The sequence below is a fragment of the Chinchilla lanigera genome, unplaced genomic scaffold (genome assembly GCF_000276665.1).
Source record: "Chinchilla lanigera isolate Chin_1 unplaced genomic scaffold, ChiLan1.0 scaffold00037, whole genome shotgun sequence".
Classification (NCBI taxonomy): Eukaryota; Metazoa; Chordata; class Mammalia; order Rodentia; family Chinchillidae; genus Chinchilla; species Chinchilla lanigera.
The window spans coordinates 7,018,249-7,033,906 of record NW_004955438.1 but is presented as its reverse complement, the minus strand read 5'-3'; positions in this window follow the sequence as shown (position 1 = coordinate 7,033,906).

Below are 15,658 nucleotides of genomic sequence, written 5' to 3'. Positions count from 1 at the left end.
TTTTTGTACTTACATTTTCAGGTTGATTACAATGGGAACAATTTGTTGCTAAGATGGAAACCACTTTAGTTAGTTTCTGCTTTTCACTGATGGACTCTAAGTGCAGCTAATTATAGGTTTTGGCTCTGTTCCAAGATCCAACCTCTTCAATTAATTTTGGAGAGGCAGCGTTAGTGTAATTGTCCCAGCATCCTTTTTTTTTTGTTTTGTTTTTGGAATGTACTGCTGTGCTGTTAATGACACAAAAGCAATCCAGATATATGGCATACTGAGAAATCCAATTAATAGCGACAAGTATGATTCTGTATCAATAACAACTAAATCAGCAACAGCAATAGTGTCAAAGACATTCTAGATATTGTCACATGATAAGAATAAATAACCTTTGAAAATAAGCACAGTTAACCATGGAAGAGATCTTTATGACACTAAACCTATGATAAATCAAATATTAACATACATAGGATACCTTCTAAAGGCAACAACTATATATTTACTAACAATTGAAAAGATTTCAAGTAAGATAGCATACAGTTAACTAGTTTTATAAAAGTAAATAAAGCTTAGTGATTGTATAGTGATTAAAAGATGTTGTGTATGGGAAAATGAAAATGTAAAATTTGAAAAATTATGTAATGGAAGATGAGGAGGAATAAATGTGATATAAAGAATACACTAAAAAATAAAGAAAATTAATAGAATTAGATAAAAGTAATGGAATAGAACAGACAATGAAAAGAAAATTCAGATATCAAAATAAGGAAATATGTAAGAAGAAAAAGAAATAAAAGAGAAAGAAATCCTTGATACCAAAAAAACATGAAGGCAAAAAAAAGACTCAAAAAATTCCTCCCTATGTTGGAATGTGTTGTTCCTGTCCAGAATCTGCACTCTTAAAATTCAGGAATTTATTACTTTCTCCACAAGGCTTTATGGCCTGTAGGTTTGTGAGCTGCACACTCCTCCTGCTCCCGAAGCCCCTCTGACCACACCTCTTTGGCTTTGGTAACCTTCTAACTTGAAGTATGTCATTGTTCACACTCCCAGATGGAGAAAGAAAATCAGATCACTAGTGTTTGTGCTGGATGTAGGGAGTAGGGTGGGGTTCAAGCAATTTATTGGAGTTATTGCCAGCACTTTCAGAAACAGCTGCCTCTGAAAGCCACACATGCTGGGCCTAGCTTCTCACATTGGAGTTTGAGGCCCCGTGTGCTTCCTGGTCCTTGCTTCAAGTTCTCAGACTGATCTGAACCCTGTCGAGGACTGTGGTTGACACTCACCCAGTCACTGTGGTAGGTTAATGCTGGAAATCCTGAAGTGAAATTGTTCTGTACTTGTTCTGAAGCTCTGTTTTAGGCATTTAGCCCCTTTCCCAGAAGCTCCTGATTACATCCTCTCAACTGAAGAGTGCTATACTGGATTTCTTCAATAACTTTAGTCTGCCATGCAAAAAAAAAGTTACCTTCAGAGTAAAACCTCATGCTTTTTTAGTAGGTTACAATAACTATAATCCTTTCTCATTGCTAGTGCTGTTGGTATGATCTGCTGTTTTTCCTTAGAACCGCAGATCCTCCAGGCTGACTTCTCCCTTGGCATTGGAGACATCAGTAATTCCCATTAATTTATATTTAACGCTACATTACCTGTATGATTTGGAGAAAAATAACCCTATATTTTTATGTGTCAGTAGAAAAGATATTAATAGACCACATTCCATCATGCTTTCTTATTGCAGTTAAAATCTATTATATTTAAAATTTTGAGAATGGTTCCTGGAAAGAAGTTTTCCTACAGATATCTCCCTTAGTAGAGAGAACACATCAAACATGTAGCTGTCTCCCATACCAGTGATTTTAGCTGGAAAGTTATAACACTAATGAAAATACGACACTCAGTGTTGACTGAATGCTTACAATTCATGGAATATTGGGTTACAAACTGTAACTATTACCTCTTGAATCTGTACAAAACACGACTGCATATTTGCTATTTCTAACCCTGTTTTTGCAATGAATAAAGACTAACATCTAGAAGTTTTACCTAAATTGACAGCTGACAACTGCCTACATTGAATTAATACTGGAAATAGAATTCATATCCTTTTCTAAATCCTCGAAATCAGTTCTCCCAAATGCCTGAGGCACGGATAGGTACCCATGGCTTTTTCAGAACTGGGCTACAGAGTAGGAGGTGAGCAGCAGGTGAGCTAGATATGCTTAACCTGTATGTGCACTCTCTCTCTCTCCATTGCTTGCATTTGCACCTGAGCTCCAACTCAGGTCAAGTCAGTAGGAGCAGCAATTTTCATAGCAGCAAAAACCCTGCTGTGAACTGCACTTGTGATGGCATAGTTTGTGTGCTGCATCTGGGAAACTAATGGAATCATAATAGGAATAATGAGCACGGTAAAGCAAAGTTCTTGAATCAGCCTCAAACCAATACAATCTGTGATCTATAGAAAAATTGTCTTCCATGAAACAGGTCCCTCATGGCAAAAAGTTTGGGTAACCACTGCCTTATACTGTTTTTAGTATTTGCAATGAGTTCATTCCCATAATTCCCTAAGCACAGCTGATATTTGACATTCATTGGATTAGAATAAGTTTTTCTTTCATCATTAACCTTATAAGGCAGCAAAAAGAGCGGCAGCAATTCTCTTGTTTTTGAGGCAGAATAAAATCATAAGTTTGTCATTCTTCCATACTGTCCATTGCTCTTTGTCTAGTGAATAAAAGGGTTGAGTGAATGAAACTTTAGGCAAATGTATCTATACTTTGAACCAATCTTCAATTCAAATATTGTTATGATAAATATTTTCTAAGCAAATAATTTGGCTTTAAACTGTTCTAGCAATGTAATTTATAAAAAATCTAACCAATAAACTTGTAATTAACCTCCGCTAGGGTAAAAGCAGTGACAAAAACTAAGCATAATGTTACAGAAAAATAATAAAACCATCTAACATCAATATACATTTATATACATGTCATAGGAAATGGAAATTTATGAGCTCAGTTGGGGCAAATATAGATTTCCCTAATGATCAAAGATAAGAAAAGCAACAAAGAGGTGAGTATATCCCAAGTCCTAGGAATCTAAGTACACAATCTGTGATTTGGTATAGCGAAAGTATTGTTGGACGTGCAAGAACTGTGGGAGTGAGGAGGATGGATAAAGGCTGAAGCTGTGGTAGACAGGCTAGACAAGTACGGAAATAAAGATAATGGATAACTATAACTAGCACACAAATAGTTTACTTATTTGATCTTATCGATCATGGTAGTGATTGAAGATATTAAAATACAGCAAAAATCAGTTTGAATTTTGAAAATATATTTCTGGCAGAAGGTCCAAACCTGAACACAACATGTAAAATATCTGCAGCTTGTAAAACTAGCCTCTTTCAAACAAGATACCATATGAGGTGACCAAATATATTGACAGTGACCAAACTCCACATTTTATTATAGCCTTCCTTATATGTCTAATCAGGGCATGCCACTAGAGAAATCTATGGTTTCTTCAGATACTATTTAATCACAAACTGCAGCAAAGAAGATAACTTTTAGTAGTATCAACAAGCACTGGGATCATAATTTATTTTAATTCATCTCAAACATAAATCACACCAGGATTAAAGAAGTCTGGAGAATCAGTGCGCAGGTACAAGGAACATCATTATATAATTGTTGCTAAGATCGGTATCTTCCGGAAAGTTGTACACACAGTGGTGCTTTACATTTCCAATATGTCACTAAATTTTTCTTGCAAATATGTGTATCTATTGAAGATAATATTTTTCTCAAAACTATGTTTCCAGGGGCTGGGGATTTAGCTCAGTGGCACAGCACCTTCCTGGCAAGCACAGGTCATGAATTCGATTCCTGGTACCGAGATAAAAAAAAAAGAAAAACAAATCTATATTTGTAGTGATTATACATGTTGTCAAACATAGTCTTCATCCATTCATTTGTATAAGACCTTCCCAAATTTTATGTATACACAAGATAATTTTCCATTCTCTTGCAGTCAGGTTATTCTGAGCCATACTGCAATGTACAGGCACACACATGCTAACTAGTACAATGTTCTAGAATGTTTTAAATGTATGTAACAATGGGAGAATTTCTATACCAGAGATTTTGCTTATCTTTTAATTTACTGGGTATGACCAAATTAATTTCCAGAGTATGTATAAATTAACACTTTTTTGGACTATATATAAATTAATGATGTTCATCATTTCTGACAACAACTTGTATCATTACAAGTTTCAACAATCTGATGTGTGTAGAAGAAAGAGTATGTCTGTTTATGGATGATGTTTTGAAAAATTTTATTCAGTTCCCACTGCAATGAATGTACCCACAAAAATTCACCAGTCCATCAATTTATCTAGCAAAACATCATCTTCTATTTATTTATTCATGTACTTATTTATTTATTGTGGTACCTTTGTTCATAAACACTTCTGTTCACAAACCGTTTGGTTCACAAACAGAAGCATTTAGCAGAATTTTTCTTCTCTTGCAAACTCCACACAGGGCAATGAGCATGACCACTGCCATCTACCCCTTTGTGAACACCAGTGGCTGCCATTTTCTCAGAATCCTGGAATAAATTAAATTTGTGAACTGAGGTACCACTGCATTTATTGAAAGCAAAAGCCCACAGGTGATACATTGTAGTTTACTGTGGATGTTTTTAGTCAATTAATACAATAGAAATTTAAATTAATATTTTATTAAGAAAAATAGCAGTGTAGTAGTGTCCAGTAAGCTTTAGATTTCATTTAATGATAACATTTGTTTTAAAATATCCATTTTAATCCACTTTAAAAATGTCAATCCATCCTTCTGTGAAAATAATACATACTTTTATGATGGGTTTAAGATTAAAATTTTGTGGCAGAAGCATCAATCTGATTAAATTGAATGAAACAGCTTTGTCACAGAAGCAGCACATTTCTGCATGGAGAGTGGGTGTTAACTTGAATCTGGGGTAATGGTAATGAGTATGTTTATTTTTGTGTAAGATTTACTGTTCTACTTAATGGATGTCAATGTTTTCCCCTTAGACTCACATTCTGAGTTTCTCTTTGGCAATGTTTTATTTCCTTAGAATTATTATACTATTGTTATGCCAGCCTGTTGGTGATGGCTCCCTTTACACAAGGTATTGTAAAGGTGCTTTGATCTGTAACTTGGCAAGTTTACTCGGTAGATATAAAAATGTCCTAGACTATGAACTAATGTAGGTGAAAATTACCACCTATTTTATTTTTCTTGGAGTGAGAGTTGCAGGACATAATGTATACAGAAGAAGCCTAGATTTGAAATTCAGAGGCTTTACCATCTGAGTTACATAGCTATGACAACTAACTTGATGCCTCAACTGTTATTGATGAGACAATGGCACTTCACAGAGCACTGGGTTTCTTCACTGCTTTGTTCAAGGAGGATCTGCTGTGGATGTTAGTTTGAACTTGTATTGTTTATAGTAAACAATAAAACAGAACAGAATTGCAACAAAATGCCACAGTATGCTACATAATAGTTTTGAGTGCAAAGGGGTTTATGTACATCTGAAGTTTGTAAACTGCTTCTTACAAGGCCTTTTAAATCACAGAATCTGCCAGTGTTTTCCTCTTTCATTTCCACTCAAATTTAGGCCAAAATTTAGCAATCAGATATCTGCATTGTGGGTCATCCAAATAACCTTAGTATATTCTCATGTCATTATGTTTGGTACATATATATTTTTCTCATATTAGATACAAGTAATATTAATTTATTGGCACTAATAGTTGTACTGAATTGTACAACTCAATATGGAAATTGCTAAGGGTTAGTTTAGTGGTTTCATAAAGTTTGATATGAACAAAGGTACTTATACAAGAGATAGAAGAGAAAAATGGTGGTAGATCTGAGTTTCACCAAACTGGCATATGGAAGTAAAGTAATCTTACAAGGAAGGTTTGCACAACTACACACCTGTGGACCAAGCACTGGGAAGCCTGAGGAGGGAGGATACAGGAGAGGTGGAGGCCAGTTTGGGCCACATAGTGAACTCAGAGACAACCAGAAATCCTTAGTGAGACCCTGTCCCCAATAAAGAAGAAAAACAGATTAAAAACAGAAAAGCTAAAATTATCTTGGGCAATGCTATCATATTTTGAATCTACTTATATTTTAAAGATGCATTCATTAAAAGCATAGATGACCATTGGGTACAAATGTGAAAACAAAACCAAACATTTAAATATCTGAAGGCCATAATAAATTCAGCCTGTAAAAATTATGATGCTACTATATTAATAAAGAGAAAGAAGATATTTTCCTTATAAAAGACTGTTAAGTGCTAGAGTCGAAATCTACCTGGTTATCATTCATATATATAACTTTTTCAATTGAAATAAAAAAATCTTAAAATTGTGATCAATAAAGAATCACAAACTGATGCTTAATCTAAACTAAAATATAGTTGAGGACCACGATGTTTGCGTGTCTCAAATCATTTTGTATTTACACTTTTTTCTGTTTTGTTTTTCCGGTACCAGGAATTGAACTCATGACCTCACGCTTTCCAGGCAGGCGCTGTACCGCTGAGCTAAGTCTCCAGCCCCAGTACACTTTAAAATCATAAGAGTTAAGCATGTGTAAGACAGTAAAAATGACAGTCATGTAAGATAAACCCAGATTAATTAATTTTAATTCACCCATTTATTAAATTTAAAATGTTTATTGAATTAGTTAGATGTACCAGACCCTGAGCTAAATAACGGACATCTGATTTTATATTTTCAATGTTTTCTTTTGCAGCCAATTCCTGCCTCACGAACAAGGACTTCTTCTTTATCTCTTTCATTAAATATTTGGAATATATTCTCTTTGAGGGGTCATTGCATTAATTTTTTTAATGTACGTTCTACCTTTCTTCAATTTGAGAGACAAGGCATGCACTTTAGGTCATATATTGATATGTGGTAATAAATACTGAAGACAAAACAGACCAAAACTAATAATTTTCAGAGGATAAATTGATCCTTACTGGCTACAGTAGTGACATCACTGAACGCCTGGCTCAAAAGTTTTCCAGCTTTTGAGCTGCACACAGTAGTAGCCACAGTGCATAAGGTCAGTTCACGTGACACGATCAGTGCAGTGTGAAGTTTGTGCGCAATTGCTTGCATCTGCCATCCCTTTCTCCAGACAGCACAGCCTTCTCCGGACGTGTCAGAAGTCATTCATCACCTTGTTGTCAATGCTTATATTGGATTTACACAAAAGTTACCATCATGCAAAGTTCCAAAATCAATATTCTCCCAATTAGTTCTCATATGTAAATCTGAGTGATGATCATTAACCAAGTGACTACTGCCTGAGCCCAAAATTTCAGAAAGAGGTTGATGAGTTGCCATCAGACACCTCATTTAAGTCAGCACTGCAAAAATACAATAGATGACATACTGTGAAACCTATAATCGCATATCATTTTATGTTTAGTTGATAAAACCAACATAGATTCCTGATTTTAAAGAAAAATGTTTACACTTCCCTTATGTTTATTTTGTGCTAAAGTCCTTTTTAGTAGATATTCTTACCCCACCACCTTCAAATTTTGCTCTTCATTTTTCTTCAGTAATAATCAAGTAGAATGCGCTTTATTATCTAACAAATTACACACAATATTGTTTAATGTGTCTGGAAGTTTTGAATTTGTGTTAAATACTGAGTGTATCAGATTCTTTCTACACATTGTGTCATGAGTAATGAAATATTCTAATCTACTCATAAAGGCTTAATAGACTAAATTAATTTTCCAAAGGAATAATCATGTCAATATTACTCATGGTTAATCAGAAATAAATGTAATAATATTTATATTTCCTTGTCATTTATTTGTGAATGTATAATAATTATTTTAAACATTTTTTTTTAAAGACAGAGTTTCACTATGCAGTTCAGGCTAGGCTTGAGCTCACTTTGTAGCCCATGCTGGGCTCGACCTCACAGAGATCCTCCTGCCTCAGCCTCCCAAGTGCTGGGATTGCAAGCATGCAGCACCTTGCCCAGCTTCAACATTATTAAAGTTGTTTAACTGTGCATATATTTTCCTGTCCTTCTCTTACCACTTACATTATTCACTACACTTCCCCACATTCAACCAAAGTAAGGATCCTTCACCAAGTCTACTGCACATTTATTTTTCAATTCACTATTATAATAATGCACAGACTAAATAATTTTCCATCTATATTCCCCATAGCAAATCCTGTCCCATCTCTGGTTATATTTGCAAACAGAAAAACAATCAACAAAGAAAAATATTGACTTAAGAAATTATGAAGCCAATCCACTGAGGATTGGATAAAAAAAATTGTGGCATTTTTATATAATGGAATATTACTCAGCTATAAAGAAAGATAAACTCGAGGCTTTTATAGGTAAATGGTCACTTAAGAGAAATAAGTCAGACCTGATGTGTAAGCAATGTATTGTCTCACTAGTGTAAGAAACTGAAAGCGTGAATAAAAATTAGGAGGTATGATAGACATTGTGAAACAAAAGGAAAATACTCAAAAGTGAAGAGCAGCTGGGGTGAGGGAAAAGAGAAAAGAAAGAAGGGTAAAATTATGTATATAGGTATATACAAGAGAGCTACCATAGTTGTACTACTGACTGCTTTCACTTTGTTGAAAGGAACAGTTAATGATTAATTATTTGATCAATCTTGCATGTCTATATTTGTTTTCCTGAGTAACCACTTTGAAGATATCAGAATGTAATACAGCAACCATTGTTAATTCCCTGTCACCTTGTCTGTAATTCATTATTGCTTGTATATTCTTGTGCTACTGTGTAAATGATTGTTTGTCTCTCAATATGTTTTTGTTCTCTTCCTTCTAAAATAAAAAAAATGAAATTATGAAGTCAAAATGTCTTTGTCATCTGAAGGAAAGTGGATTCCAAGCCATAACTTTTGGAAGTAGAAAACATCAGGTGGGTACAAAAATAAGAGAAAACTCAGTTATAGGTTTTGTTAAATATGACCCTATGTATTGATTGATAATAAGACTCAAGGGAGCTCTATATGTTTTCATAAAGATGTAAAGTGTAGCCCAAGAAAAATCAAAATATTAGCCGATTGTTCTTTTTTCCTGTAAATACAAAAAAGAAATCAATGTGAGCAGACATAAAAGGTAAAGCAGATATGCTGACTTCAGGAAAGTTGTGAAAAAACGGCTCTACAATGCTACTAAAAATTGCTAATTTTTCTTCTACTTCACATGCATACAGACACTTAAAATTGTTTTTATTAAATCTAGTGGTGCATCTTCCTCTATGTACGTCTACTATATCAGAGAAAGAATATCTTCTTCACACCGCCTTCAACAAGCTTGTGATTGAGTGGTTCATAATGGGCTTGTCTGTGCAGTATTAATAAAACCTCATCAGGAGGCATTATGAAATATATCAGTTTTGTCTCAACTCCCTTTGCATCTCATCTCTTCCTTTCTTCTCAAATTTAAAATTTTAAATTCTTTTAGGGTTTACTCCTGGCAATGAAGGTGTGTGAATGCTCATTAACAGTACAATTTTCCATGTCCCTTCATTTGATTATTCTTTTTGTGAAATAACCTCTGTATGTTATTATTCTTTGTGAAATAATATCCATACCCTATATTAAGTTTTAATGTGTTTTACATAGCTATACTTTGCTAATGTTCTGGTTATATAATGTATACTACAGAATTTTCTGTGCTAAACCTACATGAGTTTTGCCATGAGAAAATCATGGTTTGTTGAAAGAAGGAGAGAAATGCAATAAATTTGTATATGTGCCAGCGAACAAGACATACACTTTTTGACCATGGCCACTTATAGTAACTGAAGCACATTTCATTCATAAAATGGACACTTAAATCCTTTGTGAGTTATATTGTGTGCTGGATTCCAAGTCACTGCTCTAGACAAAATGTAAGCAATTATCAAAACATGTCACATTACAGAAGAAGAAAGGAATCAAGAGTGATGAAATGCCTTGTCTAAAGTACATGAGGAGAAGGGCAGGTTGAAACCGAGCAAAATTTACTGCTGTCTGGTACTCTTTATGTCAATCACCAACATGGAACGTCATGTGTAAGTGTTGAATCCAAGATAGAATATTTGTTTTGATGCAAATAATGAGAGTGAAAATACTCGTACTCTACCACTGATTATAAGAGTTATAGTTTCAAAAGTTGAGCTTTTTTGCTTGGGGGTATAGCTTAGCTTAGCGGCAGAGTGCCTGCCTGGCAAGTGCAAGGTCTTGAGTTCTGTTCCCAATACAAAGCAGAAAAAGAGCTTCTCAAGCTTTCCTAGCTTGGAAATAGCTTGGGGTAAGTTCCCTCACGGGGAGTACCTTATTTAAATAAATGAAATCAAATTCACTTTCCAAAGAAATACAAGCACTCATATAGAAAACATTGTTCTTTATACTTAGAAATTACCTGAACTTAATAGGAAATCCATCACAAAAATTCACCACTCTTCAACTGGAGAGTAACTAGTATAAGGAAAAGAGAGGATTTTCCATTGCATGGTTTTGTTGTGAGTGAGTGTAAGAGCATTACTTTAGTAAAGGCAGGCACTATTTTCAAGCATGAAGAAGAGTTGGGTAATACATGATTCTCTTGAGCAGTGATCCTAAACTCTGTGGAGCTGCCTGGAGATGATTTCTCTGATTGGTTTGATTTCATGATTTCCTTTAGTCTTTTGCTAAGGTTCAGTTGAAATTTTTTTTAATGGCAATTCTAGAACTTTCTGAAACCTCTCATATCTAAAATTTTAATATACCTGAATTCAGGACCACATGTTTTACATTTAATTATCCCTTAATGATTTTATGAACCACATAAAATCATTAAGAATATGGTCATTTGGAGAAATGACCATATTCTAGAATATGGTCATTTGGAGAAAATAAATTATATGTCTATCATTTTCAACAGTGCTAAGATTTGGACAATGTTATAATGAAATATATAATTAATATATTATGATGACCAAATAGATATCAAGAAAAGAAGAGTTTTCAGCAAAAAGATAAAATATATCCTTATTATGTGATAGGTAAAATTATTCATTAGTTGTCAAAAATTGGCTGAGAATTTGCTGACTAATAAATCTGAAATTATAGTTGAATAAATATGCACATCTTTATATTATTTTTCAAAATTAAGAAACATAACATTTATCTAAAAATGCATGCAAAACATAAAATAAACTTTAACAAAGCATTAAAGAATGAACTTTTGAATAACACTATCCCTAGAGAAGGAATGCAATATTTTTCATATTCCTAAAACCATGTATGTCCCTTTGCATCTCATCTCTTCCTTTTTTCTCAAATTTAAAATTTTGAATTCTTCTTTATGTTTTACTTTGGGCAATGAAGGTGTGTGAATGCTCATTAATGGTACAATTTTCCACCTCTCCATTTAATTATTCTTTTTGTGAAATAACCTCCATATGTTATTATTCTTTGTGAAAGAATCCTATACCCTATATTAAGTCATAATGTCTTTTACATAGCTATACTTTGCTAATTTTCTGGTTATATAGAGTACACTACAAATAATGAATCAATCTATCTATCATCTATCTATCTGTCATTATCATGATCATCTCTCTATCTATTTTCAGATTCTGGAGGCTGTACGTCCTACAACAAAGAGCTGATAGGTTTGGCTCCTCCTGATCTCCTCTCCTTGGCTTACACTTACCTTTTTCTTGCTGTGTCCTCACTTTGCTGTTCTGCTGAACATATCCATCCCTGGAATCTCCTCTTCCTATCAGGACATCATTCCTACTGTGTTAAGGGCTTACTTACTATGATGCACTACAAACTTAATTACCTCTTAAAAGTCCTATAGCCATGTACAGTCACTTCAAGTTTCAGAAAGGCATCAACATAATGCTTGTGGAGGAAACACAATTTACTATAAAATTTTTGATATTGTCAATTTTTGGAGCACGTATTGTATTTTCTGGTGATTGGTAAAGAGGAGGGCAATGTTTTAAATATCATTTGACCATAGGACTCTTCAGATTTGTGAAGTTTTTAGTATCTTTAGGCTAACTTTTATTTTAATTACATTCTGTTATTTCCCACTGACTTGTTAGAGTTCTTGCAACATTTTTTTATTATCATTGTTACATGTATTTGTCCCAGTTGGAGACATTGCTTGTCATTCTCTTAATGGTACTATTGGTAATTTAGAAGTCTTAATTTAGTGAAATTCCTCATTTCTCCCACTATAATTTTTGATTTGTGCTCATGAGGCACACAATGTGAAAATAGATTCAAGTTTTAATTTTTCTTTCTGGATGTTAGAGTGACAAGCATTGTTTAGGGAAAGGCCACCCTTTCATACTGGTCTGCTGTGCTAGCTTCTTTCATAAATCAAGTTCAAATCATTGGAATTATTCTGTGTTCTATTTGAGAATCATGTCCTATATTAAATCACAATCTTTTGGAGAGTGTCTCAAACTTCCTTTTAACAGCATTTAGTACAACTGCTCATGTAGTTTAAGCAGCAAAATTAAATGGAAAATTTTGATACATTAATAAGAGATTGGTTTTCTTTATTTCACATACTCAGTCTCTGAGCTCAGTGTTCTGTTTTATCTCAACAGCACTGGGCCAAACGTACACTTCTAACAACTGGAATCAGTATGGAAATTCCATCCTCAGAGTAATGGAAATCACTATCAGTCAACTTAAATGTCATAAAAAAAACTCATTTGAAAGAAGTATCTGGAGATCATATCATGTCAGATACTATAAAATTAAGATTAATTTAAAATAATTTTAACATTTACTAGGCACCTACTGTGTGTCATGTAGTACTTGGTGTGCATAGTTTTGTTTTATTTTTTAATCCTCACACTGGCCCAATAATGAAATTAGGTCATGTTACTAACACTGTTTAACTTATTTGAAATTTGTCAGCTCAGTTTGCTGAGGCAGGGTTTGAGCTCTTTTTCACTTGAATTTACAGTCTACTTTCTTGAACAGTTTGTTATAATGCATCTGGACTGATTAAGAAAAGATTAAGCAAAGTCACAGTGCTTCAACTATGAGAAATTTTATGCTATTTTTGTTTCCAACTTAGAAGAACTTAATTGAGGCCTCAGTCTGATTAAAAAATAAAACAGCTCTTTTGACAGTTTTGGTATTTAAATTTAAAAACTAGTAGAAGAGATTTCTGCTTTGGATGGAATGTTGGATGAGAAGAATTCTGATTATTTTTCCGGATAAACGATACTGTGTTTTGTTATCATTAATTGCCTACTACATAGGTCATATTTTATGTAATTCAGTTTGTTCATGACTGAGCCTTGTAAAACACAGATGTAAGATATCTGCTTTCCAGATTACAAATATAAGAAAGAGATCGCAAGTTTAAAGTAAAAAATTTGATGTCTTTATCATGTGTTATCAAAGATAATTTTTCACTTATATTTTTATGTCAGTAGGAGATAATAGATTCTCATTATTTTATTTGCAGTTTACAGAACATTTATTAATTTAAAGAATAAGTTTCAAACTCATCGTTATTACTATCCATGTAAAAATCCAAAGATAATTGTAGATATTATATAATTGTAGATATTGAATAAGGTATAAATATATTGGTTATTCCAGCAGAGGATATGAATCTACAGAAAGACACTGATAGGATTAAGACAAACTATTCTGTTGTAACAAACAGTTCCTAGATCTAAGTACTTTGATTTAAAATTATGATTTTCAGGGGCTGGGGATTTAGCTCAGTGGCACAGCACCTGCCTGGCAAGCGCAAGGTCGTGAGTTCGGTTCATGGTACCAGAAAAAAAAAAAAATTATGATTTTCAGAGTCTGGAATTCTGTTTAGGGCATTTGTCTTCTTTGCAACAGTAAGGAGGGTAAGTCTGCATTGCATTTTTTGGCTCCGTTACCTCCAAGTATTGCTGAAGCAGGTAAAATGGATAAAAATATCCATTACAATTCTGTATGTATTTCCACATTTAATGAGTGACCATAATAATGATGACCATTTCATGCAAGAAATACATGTAACTATTCTGTATTAAACTGCTAAAAATATGGTCAAAAGCAGAAATTACTGAAAATACTAATATAATATAAATTTCATGTGTATCCCATTGTGCTACAAAACTAAAGGAAATTATGACAATGTTTAACGATTAAGCTCTATGCATTAAAAGGAAAATGATGACATTAGCAGGTAAAGTGTTATGCATGGAATGTATTCATTAATTCTTACAAAAGACATATTAAATAGGGTTATGTTCATTGATTTTTACTTATGCTAAATAATAATGACATCCATTAAGGTCAGAATCATTAGACTAAATCTTTGCACAGCAAATTTAATTATTTTGTCATGTACAGTTCAGTTAAACTGACATTCAGTATTCTTTCCAGATTTTCTAAGAATGATAGTCAGATCATAATATTAGAGTGGAATTTAGGTATTCTTATTTTATTCCACAGCAGACTATTTATTTAAATTCAAAGTAAATGTTAAAGTAGAATATGCCACCAGGTGAAGAGAAATTATTTTGAGAGATTATCTTGATGATGAAAGCATTAAATTAGCAGAATAAAATCTAGCAGGGGAGAAAATTTATAGAATATGTGTCAAAAACCCCATTTCAGAACTCACACCCAAAATGTTTAATACTTTGGAGTTTTTCTGATTTGAGAAATACAGTACTGTACAAATAAACCAAATAGAGATTTGTGCAGCAAAAATTTAAATATTTAGTCTAAAAATCGCACACAAAGAATATGCACAGTCTCATACCACAGTACAACAAAATTTACATCTTGCACTTAGTTCTGGTCACATTTGTGCCCCACTGAGTTTAAAAAACCACAACCTAAGTAGACTGTTCTGGATTTATATACTAGAATAATGAAGAAAAATTGTAAGTGTGTTGATGAGCTTCTGAGAATCACACTTACTGTGCTGCTTGTTGATGCAATCAAGGGTATTTGCAGGAACCAGGGAGCTGTTGGGTAGTCCCTGGGGAAATACTCTCCCCTTGAAGAGCTGAAGGTTGAGTTCCTTGGTAAGAAATTTCCTGAAAGTCTTGCTCAAGTCCTTGCAATAGAATTATCTACAGTCACTTGTTTTCCTGATTAGGTCCTGAGTCAAGTGCCCTCAGTGACAACGAATTAGTTTTCAAGTGGCGTAAAAGTGCTGCAATTTGTTTTAATTGCCTTGGGATATTATTCAAAAATAAACAAACTATGTATGTGGATGTAATGAAATCTGCCAATACTGCATTTCTAATTTTTCCAATCTGACATTGTCTAATGAGTTAAAACATGGATCTTTTCATTCAGCACCCTTCACACATGCACCGATATGTTGCTCAAGGCTTGTACAAGACTTCCAAAAATATTTAGCATATCGTGGCATTTCAATAAACATGCCATTAATTACGATTGAAACTCTGGTCCCCAAGACACACCTTCATTATTATTGTGTCCTAAATATAATTCAGTAACAAATCCACACTCTCGTTGTTAACCTTTATGACAAAATCCAAATCAAAGACCATTGTTATTGGTTTTAGTAAATAAGAGTGAATAACTATGA